General features: G+C 36.8%; 1 protein-coding gene across 1 annotated transcript in view; it reads right to left on the reverse strand.

Annotated features, from left to right (window-relative positions):
- The window catches only part of LOC134751010 (agrin), an 82,966-nt gene extending 78,274 nt beyond the window's left edge, over positions 1-4,692 (reverse strand). Inside the window, exon 1 of the mRNA XM_063686325.1 lies at positions 4,305-4,692. The gene's annotated coding sequence lies outside the window, so the exon portion shown is untranslated. The remainder of the gene's footprint in view (positions 1-4,304) is intronic.
- Between the last annotated feature and the right edge of the window lie 6,598 nt (positions 4,693-11,290).

An 11,290-nucleotide genomic window follows, 5' to 3' on the forward strand; every position in this document is an offset into this window, starting at 1 on the left:
AAAAGAAGTACATTAAACATTAATTAATCGTTAAGTAATTCTATAAAATCGATTAATGCCAAATACTTAAGTTGATAACTAATCGAAAACCTATTTCGTGATTTAAAAAAAATACAACACTTTTTAACAAGCTTTCAACAAAAACAAAACGAACAATGAAAGCTCACTGTCCATATCATTAAATCGAATTAGTTTACCAATACCTCATCCATTACCAAATGACTAGTCATCCGTCTTTGATACTCTGACACAGTTCGGATTGAATCCAGCCATTCCATTCCATCAGCTATTGTATCTGTCTAGTAACCTAATTCTGGCGAAAGGTGATCTAAGCATATTATACTCGTCTTACTGACAGGTTTGATTGGTGCTTACCGACTTAGATAAAGGGGGAGTTTCCATATTCCAGAACTAGAAAAAAATAGAGCCTGACTAGATCTTAAAAATGATCGCACGTGTATTGTGCCACGAACGAGTCGACTGAACTGCGTGCATATTAAATAAATACATATAAAATATGCATATGTACATATTAAATATTTTTCATTCAGTAATAGTGTTCCAAAATTGTTGTTTGTTGGATTGACAACGTCAAATATTGTAATGTCGTTACTTTACTCTTTGAATGTCGCGCAAGATGTTTGACATATAGAATTATATTTAGAAAATCAAAACTTTTTTTAATTGCGGAAAATTGTGGTGTAGTATAACTATCACATAAGTATACTAATAGAATAGTTTCGTCTAGGTATATACTTATATTAATATTCCGTCGTGACCCCTTTGTGTATGTTTGTTATACCTTAGATGTTGATGCCAAGTTTAGCTAAGTAGCTTTTTCTATGGAGACTGCGGTCCTCGAAATATGGGAAGCCATTTTAAATCTTTTTTATAAGCAATCAAGTCCCTTTTTCGTTAATATTAATCTGTTATCACATCACTAAGCCGCATAGTTTGTTCTGTGTATTCTAAACCGCATTAAAAAGTGTGCAAATTAAAAAAAAATAACCTTCTCTTATACAACGTGCCGCCCACTCTGAGGCATTAAATGCAGGAGGGCACCATGCCTGTCACGTTCTAACAAGTATGTAAGTGCGAAAGTGACGCATGACATGACAGGTGACAAAAACGCGACCATGATGCCGCTCCAGGGCTCGATTCTATTCGCTAAACCGAGCTAATTTTACTATGGGAGGAACCCCGAAATCGCGAAAAAAATGTTGGCTCTTCCATAGAAAATATCGACATCTGATGATTAGATTCTTATCATCATATATTTAAGAGTAAGACTCTTGTCGGTGGAGCAATTTCCAAGTTTGGCGGTACTCTGCCTTCTCTTTGACAGCCTGATATGACACGACGTTGAGTTTTTCCTTTATTTGATGCATGTACGCTCTCCTTGGTCTTCCCTTATTCCTCCTTGCTTCAACTTTCTCTTCTATGATGTTTTTGATAAATTCGTCGTGTCGAGTGTGATAGTAGGAGAGAAGAGGAGTTTATTAAGAACTATAGATAGAAGAGGATAGATGCTTGGACACCTAATACGACACGACGATCAGATTCTGATCAGCCAAAATGTATGAAAAAGCCAATATTTTTTGCGCGATTTCGGGATTGGTCCCGTAACAAAAGTAGCAGTTAAGCGAATAGAATTGAACCCTGTATTTAAAGTCCCAAGACACGCTGTATACATAGTTATAAACTTTCTTATGCAAGCAATTAGTTTTTGCTCCACGTCATATTGTGTCCCGCTGTTAGCACAAAGCAATAACATCATATTAGCATAATTAATTTAAATAACAATATGGAAATTAGAAGTGACTTGATTCATTAATTTGCTGTTTAGTCGGCATCAAATATATATCGGAGCGGCCAAGGTGCTCACAAATATCTGAACACGCACTCTAACGCCTTGACAATAAAGGCGTGTGCAGATATTTGTGAGCACCTTGGCTACTTCGATATATTTATCGATATACCTACGGTTTTCTGCAATAAACTTCAAAGCAAAAGATATCTTAATTTGAATACTAGATATCTTAATCCTATCTACATATACAGGTTGTTAAAGTAAATAAATTAAATGTCCTTTTTTGGGTTCCGTACCCAAAGGGTAAAAACGGGATCCTATTACTAAGACTCCGCTGTCCGTCTGTCCGTCTGTCCGTCTGTCCGTCTGTCTGTCATCAGGCTGTAACTCATGAACCGTGATAGCTAGACAGTTAAAATTTTCACAAATGATGTATTTCTGTTGCCGCTATAACAACAAATACTAAAAAGTACGGAACCCTCAGTGCACGAGTCCGACTCACACTTGGCCGGTTTTTTTACATCGGCGACATAGGTACTTTACCTATACCTAAAATTGTGTAATTGGGTAAAATTTCAAGATATTGGGCTTTTTAATATTTATAAACCTATGATCCTTTGACTATTTTTTTGTCAAGCAGAAACGTCTGCGCGCGATACTACATTAATATCAAAGGAGAAATTTAAAAATTCACCGTCCCCAGCAAGACTAACCATCTCTAACCTATTATCGGAACACTGGTTCGATCGCTGCTTCCAACTGAGTTACGGAGGTTTACCAGAAACTTGCGAATCTTTCATATATTAAAGAAAAAGTGACGAAGCCCTCCAGTGGTGAAGGCCGGATTCGAACCGGCGTCTTTAGCTATCGCCATACTTTTTCTTTAATATATGACATCTATTACAGTTTTTAATTTATATATAGTAGTGTGACTACTTAAAAAACACAAATCAAAATATTAAATAAAATAATTTGATTTGTTCCCAAACTTGTTGATACGTATAACTTAAAATATTAAATAAAACTATGAAAACGGATTATATCGCGTATATTGAATTTATAATACATGAGGATGTATTATAAATTCAATATACGCGATATAATCCGTTTTCATAGTTTTATTTCATGAGTAACTATCGCGGTAACCGAAGACAATATTAAAATATTAAATTAATTTCCTCCTTTTGCCACTTTTTCGGAACATTTAGATGGAAATGATTATCTTCTACTTATTTATTCATAAGTTATTAATAGTTATCTTTAGTCGACTCATGAATTAAACAAGAATATCAGACACAATCACAATTATGCTCGTGAAATTTTCGCTACTTTGTAGAATATTCCAGCATTCATGTGTAAAAAAAATACTAGACCATATACCTCTGAGCATACTGCGAATGAGCGATAACAGGAGAAGTAAGAAGCAGTGGCAATCAACATAGAGGCTTTAATTTGCTACGAGTTGGATGGCCAAAACCTATTGCTATCCAATTGTGTAGAGCAAGAATCTTATGGCAAATTATTCATATTTATTTATTGCAACCATATACGGTATTATAGATATTATAAAATCTGGGTAGTTCTACATGGACCCTGTACCCTGGATAGCAATATTACATGCATACTTAGGATCTAATCTTAAAGGTCTGTCCAGACGGGAACAATTTCTCGCCAATCCGACCAAATTAGGCACCAGTTTGCAAATAAGTTAGGTTAGCTTATATTCTTATATTTTGTTAGACGAATGATATGGCGGATGGTTAATATTACGTGTGTTTGATTTTTAAAATCTGTAAAAACCAAAAATAAACTTTATTACTTACGAAGACTAGTTTCCGCGCATCACGCGCATATAAATAAGAAATATTATAACGAGACGACAATTTGGTACTTACATTTTTTCATCATTAAGACCAAAAGATTGAGTAAGAAAACATCCAAAAATAAAAAAAGTTCTGTTATGAAAAAATTGCTAAACTATTGGTATTAGGTACCCGTTGATGTCATTTGCTCACTTCGTCAACTTCCTGAATTACGATTTGTTTTTAAATGTAAAGGCAAATGACCCTAATTAATATCCGTACAATTATAGACGTTAATCACAGTCGCCATAAAAGTGCCATACAATTTGTCAGGTTATTAGCCGGATGTTTTAAATGAGATTTGTATTAATACCTAACTGTAACTATAATAAACGCAGTAACTGCGACAGTACTGATGTATGTATTGAGGTCGTTTTGGTATTAACTTAACTAGTTCCAACTTACTTTTAATCCAGAACATATTCATACTTAAACTTTCTTGCAAAGGCATTCAAGAAATAACTAGATTGCGATTAATCTTGATCTTGCGTCCATAACTGGTAAAAAAATGTTCATGCAATTAAAATGCAACATAACCTAGTTTTACTTTAAGACCTAGGTTTAATCCCAATTCTAAATCTTCCTCCTAAATCTAAAAAAAAAAATATTTAAAAATTTAATCAAAAACTTACTCAAAACTGTTCCAAAAACACAGGCCTCCGAAAAACCACAGCACACGAAAAAAATTTCGAAGTTCGAAATTCGAACGCAAGATCCACCGCGCGTTGAACGGGCGTGCGATTTCAACGGCGGTTTTAGAGCCACTGGCCGCGCACCCACCAGCCCGGCTAATATATCTCGCATACAAGTTTCTTTCGTCTTTCACTGGTGCAGCTGCGGTACCAATGTCTCCTCAATGAGCCATTTCACCTAATCGTAAATCTTTGCGGGCATTCGGCACCTGTCGGCTACCATTTTCTGGGTTAATGAGGAGTCCGAGTGCCCGCTGTTTTCTAAGCGTTTTCGAATTGACGCTTTGACGCGCTATGGGTGCCGAGTGTCGACCAAGATGTTTGACACCTTGCTTAGTCTTTACTGTGTGCGAGGTTATGTTGTTGGTGCGTTTGAAGTTTCTGCGTTTTATGTGATCCTGGTAGTGGTATGTGCTTTTTGCATTTTCTTATATGCGCTTCGAACATAATTATGACACCAACTTAATATAATATGTAACTTTTTACTGAAAAAAAAAAAAAAAACCTAAATTGTACCTATTAGGTAAACCGCAAGTAAATAATGCAAATTACGTAATTTGTCTAAAATAGACCACCAATTCATTTAGTGTTACATTGTTGCGGTAAAACCAAGATGTTACAGTAAAATGCTTCTTTTCTCGAGCATCAAAATGTGCTTTGAATAGTTTGAATTGCTAATAAAACGAAGTATATAATCATACTTCAGCGTAGCAATGCCAAAACTTCAGCGTAGGAAGATATTAATTAAAAATTGGAATTGTCTCAACTGACTCCACAAGACAGGCCTAGCCTAGTGTGGAGATCATAGGTTAATAAAACAATATGTATAATTTTTGGTAAATAAACTATTTTTTTTCTATTATTTATTTATTATACTTGACAGACCCCATATTTCCCGGCCTTCGTACTATTTCTGTATACAAGTATAATCCTAAGGCATGTCCTCGCCCAAGTCTAAACACATGTATATGTTTGGTTAACTTTAATTGAATGAAAGTTAACCAAACAGTTGAACCGCCCGCCGCGAAATTGGATGAAGTTTCCACTGAATAGTTCGCAAAGCTCGATTAGTTTCTGTTGCCCTCGCCCGTTGTTTTGATTTCGGTGTTGTGCTTTGTGTTTCTATTGAGTTACATGAATTTATGTTTCGTGTTTACTAGCCTATTAAACCACTATAGGAAAATTACATTTTTGATAATTACACTTGAAAATATTCTTAATAAAATTTTATCTACATAAAAAAACCTATTGATTATTGAGCAGATTTTTATTTTGTTGTCAATATTTTTTTCGTCAGATTTCAATAAAATGTGGTGGATAGGTAGAGTTCCTTATTCTGTACATAATAAGCGCAATTTTATCGTATGTCCAAAAATATTTGTAAAAAATCTTCCACTGTTACGAAAACGCATGGTATTTTAAATTCTGTTTTTAGTATTTGTTGTTATAGAAGCAACATAAATACATCATCTGTGAAAATCTGTGTTGACAGACAGACAGACAGACACAGTGAAGTCTTAGTAATAGGGTTCCGTTTTTACCCTTTGGGTACGGAACTCTAAAAATGCTGCAAAATTGAAAAAAGATCCCATATGTGAACTTGGTACCTGCTACCGAAATGAGTTGGCATTTGACATTTACGGTCGCGACTGCGTAAAGTGGTCGCATTCCCTCTCGATCGTACCAATACCAATACATTAGTGCGAGCGGGATGGACTGCGATGGAGTTCAACTGGACCGGACTGGTCATGTCATAACAATATCAAAATTAACAAATAGTAAAATCAAAATACTGCTCTAGAACATGCGTTATGTCTAATATAAGTAGGTCGTTAGTACTTAGGCAAAGCAAAACAATGTTGTTCGTTTGCACGTTCTACAAGTGACATATTGTTGTTGTGAAAGTCAATAGAGAAGCATTTCATTTATTGGAGTTTATAAGTAGATTAGTTCATAAATTGAAAAGCCAGTTCAGTTGATAATCCAACGTTTCAAACTACTTTTCAGTCGTGTGTTCATAATGTTACCGATTCCAAAAGAAGCATTTGTAGAAAATATGGAGACTCCAAAGTTATCCAGACCTTTAATCCTATTTTTTACCATAGCCCAAATTGTTACCGGTTTCAACTTTGGCTTTGTAAAACAAATGAATAATTATAAAACGGTCGCCTTTTACTTTTCAATAATAACAGGAATAATCATGTCCGGGTTCTTAGCGTGTTCGGTGCTTGTTGAACCATTGTGGGCCATTTACGCTGGTCAATATTTTTTGACTTTCCTCATTTTGGTGGCGAGTCGATACACGGTGTACGAATTTATGTTAGATTCGAGTCTGGTGAAGATAGAGATGCACCAGGTTTTGTTCGTGGAAAACTTAGGCAAGATTTTAAGGATATGCGGTTTTTTAACGTTCTTCTTAAATTTTATATCCGGCGCTATATACCAGTGCAGTGTTGCAGACCAAGGCCCGGACATATTTCAGCTATTATTTCTGATACCGACTTTGGCTTTAGATATTATACCAATAGTCACGTTTTTGGTTTTTTACCACATTTACGTGAAACTGAAGCATCTGTGTCTGAGGTTCAGAGACAACCATATTGATGTACTTGGTGTACAAGCTACGTATAAGGCAGTTCTGGATTTACTGGACAAAATTAGACCAACAACTGATAATCTGGTAAGTCAAACACAAACGTATCTTCCGAAACATTTCAAAGATTAACGCTGTACTGTAATGTACATACGTATTACACCTAAAATAGTGATTTTATTTTCAGATAGTACTGGGGTTTGTCACCGACTGTCCAAAATGGATTGCAACTACTTGGCTCTTACTGAAACTACTAAAAGATCAGGAGGTTTGTCTGTAAAGTTATAAACTGATCATTGAATAGTTATTTGTTTTATAGTTGTTTTTAGTTGATAAAAAACTATCATATGTTTCACCGGGCCTCAAACTATTTCCATACAAAATTTAATCTAAATCAGCGGTTTAATTGTGACAGACATACCGAGGTACTTTCGCGTTTATAATCACTATACTTTCGCGATTAACTCAAAAACTACTGAACGGATTTTCGACGGGTCGCTAGTATTATACATTAAGAGGATACGGAAGCTGAGATTTAAATATATCTCGCCGGAAGCGGCGCCTAAAACTATTTAGTGCGATAAGGACAACGCCGTTACGAGAAAAATCCTGCGTAAAATTCTCAAAAAACGAGGTTTCGTACTCAACTGTTTTCTCCTCCAAAACCCAACCAAATGTAACGAAAAATGGTAATGAAATTATCTGTGTAGGACTGTTTTGCTTTAAAGGCAAATTCATGTCAGTTTTGAATACCACGCTTCTCTTTGCGGCCTAGTAAATTAGGCCGTTTTTGCAAATATTTGAAGTGCTCTAGAGCCTTAAAAAACAAAAATATAAAAAAAGCACAGCAGTCCGACACAGATATTAATAATAATAATAATCTGTGTTGAAAAAATCATTGCTCTAGCTTCAAAAATCACGGAGGAAACAGTCGAGTACGTCTGTATGGAGAAATGATTGCCTCTTAAGGATTTAAACTGCAATAAGCAAAAACCGGCCAAATGCGAGTCGGGCTCGTGCACGAAGGGTTCCGCAAAAAACGGCAAAACATCACGTTTGTTGTATGTGAGCCCCACTTAAATTTATGATAGTGACCTGTTTTGTGCAGTCATGGCCGGTCCTCTGCTGCAGCTATGCGTACGCGCTGTACCTCACAATTCAGATGTGCGTGCCGGCCGTGTGTGCTGAGCTGATGCAAGCTCAAACGGACGCGCTGAGCATGCTTGTCCACGAACGGGTTCTAGTTGAACAGGGTAAGTATCATCCTTGTCCTACCTTTGGTACCCTTGTGCATTAATGGACGGTACTCTGCCGTAGCTACGCGTACGCACAGCACCTCACAGCCCAGATGAACGTACCTACCTGCCGTGTGTGCGGAGCTGATGCAAGCACAAACTGACGTTCTGAGCATGCTTGTCCACGAACGGCTTCAAGTCGAACAGGGTAAATATGATCCTTGCGGTACTGTCCTTGTCCTTCCTTTGGTACCCTTGTGCAGTCATTTACGGCTCTCTACTGCAGCTATGCGTACGCGCATCACCTCACGGTCTAAATGTGCGCGCCGGCCGCGTGTGCAGAGCTGATGCAAGCACAAACGGATGCGCTGAGCATGCTTGTCCACGAACGGCTTCTAGTTGAACAGGGTTAGTATCATCCTTGCAACCAATGGGCTGTGTTATCACTCGTTGGTAAGTTCAGTGCATCTCCGGTGGATTTCCTTTTTGGACATTCGTGGTAAATTTGTAGTGCGACCAAGATTTATAATAATACCATACGAATAATATAAATCATCCTTGCAGTACTGTCCGTGCCTATTCAAAAGATTCCCGTGACCAGGTGGTTTGTCTATAGGGATTATTATTTAGTTGAATCCTGATGATCGATTTAGCGAGTTGTCAACAAAACGACTTTTTTATTCTTAGACATTCACTAGTTTTTGCATATTAGCACGGTATGTCACGGTAAGTAACATTATAATTATATTAATTATTTCATATTAATTCAGATGGGAACACACGCGTCAATCTAACTCGGCTGGCGCGCTACATACGCGCGCGTCCTCCACTCAGGAAAGCCTGGCGCCTGCTACCACCTGGTCTGAAGCTACCTCTCGCCATGATGTCTATGTGCACCACCACTCTGATCGTCGTCGTACAGTCCACGCATCTTTACGACTAGCTGTTGAAGTCTAGCTAGTTAGCTGTTGGAGTGGCTAGATCAGTCCCCCAAACGCGTTAGTTCTATATAGCAATATTTCCATTCGCATTTCCCCCCACTAGAGTGTTTCTTTTTCGTCCCCGTTCGTATAGACTTACATGCGTTACTTTCTGTAATATTTTTTTATTTCAATTGTTCCTTTTCCAAAAACATTTCCTTCACAACGTAACTAAAAACTAAACGGGCTCTATGACTGGGCAGTTTGCTCTTTGGGCATCTGAAGCTACCTAACGAATCTAAACCTATTGACTTAGGGTGACTAGTGTTGACTACTGTGAAAACATTACAGTTTGAGAAAGCGCAGCACAAGTGATGAGGATTTACACGTGTAATAAAACTTAGTACTAAGAAAATAAATAAAATATAAATTCGGGAAAAATGCGACTGGAAATTTCGCTACGCGAAACAAACGATTTTGGGGAGTAGATAGACCTACTCCTTTTAAATTTGTTTCATTTGTGAAGTTTAATGATTATTTAAAGTTTATTACTCACTTATATTGTAATGCTTAGATAAATATTAAATTTGTATCCTGATGTTTTCTCTGTTGCTGCTGTTATGCCTGTAATATGGTGTTAATATTTAAGAAATTTGCGCTCAAATGTAAAACATGCTGTTTACAGTACACTGGTTTTGGATTTCGTGCTAGTTCTTAAGCCAGAAGTTACATGTGTTATGTACCTATGTTTATCATGATTTTGTACGATATAGTGTGTTTAGTGTACCTAATAAAGTAAAAAAAAATGTGTAATAGTTATTCGTATAACAAGAGAACAAAGTTTCATATTTCTTCGGGTGCTTTTTAGGGTTCCGTACCCAAAGGGTAAAAACGGGACCCTATTACTAAGACCCCGCTGTCCGTCTGTCCGTCTGTCCGTCTGTCTGTCTGTCTGTCACCCGGCTGTATCTCATGAACCGTGATAGCTAGACAGTTGAAATTTTCACAGATGATGTATTTCTGTTGCCGCTATAACAACAAATACTAAAAACAGAATAATATAAATATTTAAATGGGGCTCCCATACAACAAACGTGTTTTTTCCGTAATGGTACGGAACCCTTCGTGCGCGAGTCGGACTCGGACTTGGCCGGTTTTATTTTGAGTCCTGTGCAAGTGAAAGATTCTATAATAAATTCACGAGCGTAGCGTGCCACGTTCGCCCTAAACACAGATTGTATAATAGTTTGTTCTAAGCATGAAGAGATAAGAGACAGACATACAACTAGGGTTACTTTCGCATTTATAATATAAAAATATTAGTAGTAATAATAAAAAGTGTTTCTCGTCCGATTCTTAAGCTAATTATATCTGCTTTTTTGTATTAAGTAAGAATAATTATTATTAATATTTGGCTGAAGAAAAAAATTTCAAGCTGGTAAGTAATAATTACCAGCAGGGCTCGGAACCGGTATTTTTTAAAAACCCCGAAATAGCCCAATATTTTGAATTTTTTTATGCTCATTACGTAGGACTGAATCATGTATTTAGGAAACAATTTTGCATTATTAAAACGTCCCATTAAAAATGAAATTATAAACAAAAGAACGAAAAAGAACGTAATAATACCGGTATTTTTGTATGGAGCAAATACCGGTTTCCGACCCCTGATTACCAGCGTAAAATTTTAGTATCTCATTAGAAGCTTCTATCTAGCTAAAGCAATACGTGTCCCCCAGTAGGCCTAGCACATGATTGGCGCGACAGTATCTCGCGGCGAGATAGACTATCCATGATACCAAAGATAGATGATACACTAGCCGCGAGATACTGTCGCGCCAATCATGTGCTAGCTCGGCTGGTGTCCCCAGACACACTTGTATTGTATCGGTAAAAATACAGTCAGCGACAAAACCTTGTCCCTAAAATGAAACTTTACACTAAGTTATTTCAGAACGCCCATTTCTATCCCATAATTTGAGTCTATTAGAGTTAGACCAAGATAAGTCTGCAACGATTTGGATAGCACACGCTATACAAGTGTTATTTATAGGTCATAATTTCATAGAAGTTTGACGTTTAAAATAACATTTGCACTGCGAGTGCTTTCAAAATTGTTGCACTTATACCATATAGGTAGAGTAACTTATACTAGAGCGGTACTGTCATAGTAAATTT

Source organism: Cydia strobilella, chromosome 21, assembly GCF_947568885.1.
Source record: "Cydia strobilella chromosome 21, ilCydStro3.1, whole genome shotgun sequence".
Taxonomy (NCBI): domain Eukaryota; kingdom Metazoa; phylum Arthropoda; class Insecta; order Lepidoptera; family Tortricidae; genus Cydia; species Cydia strobilella.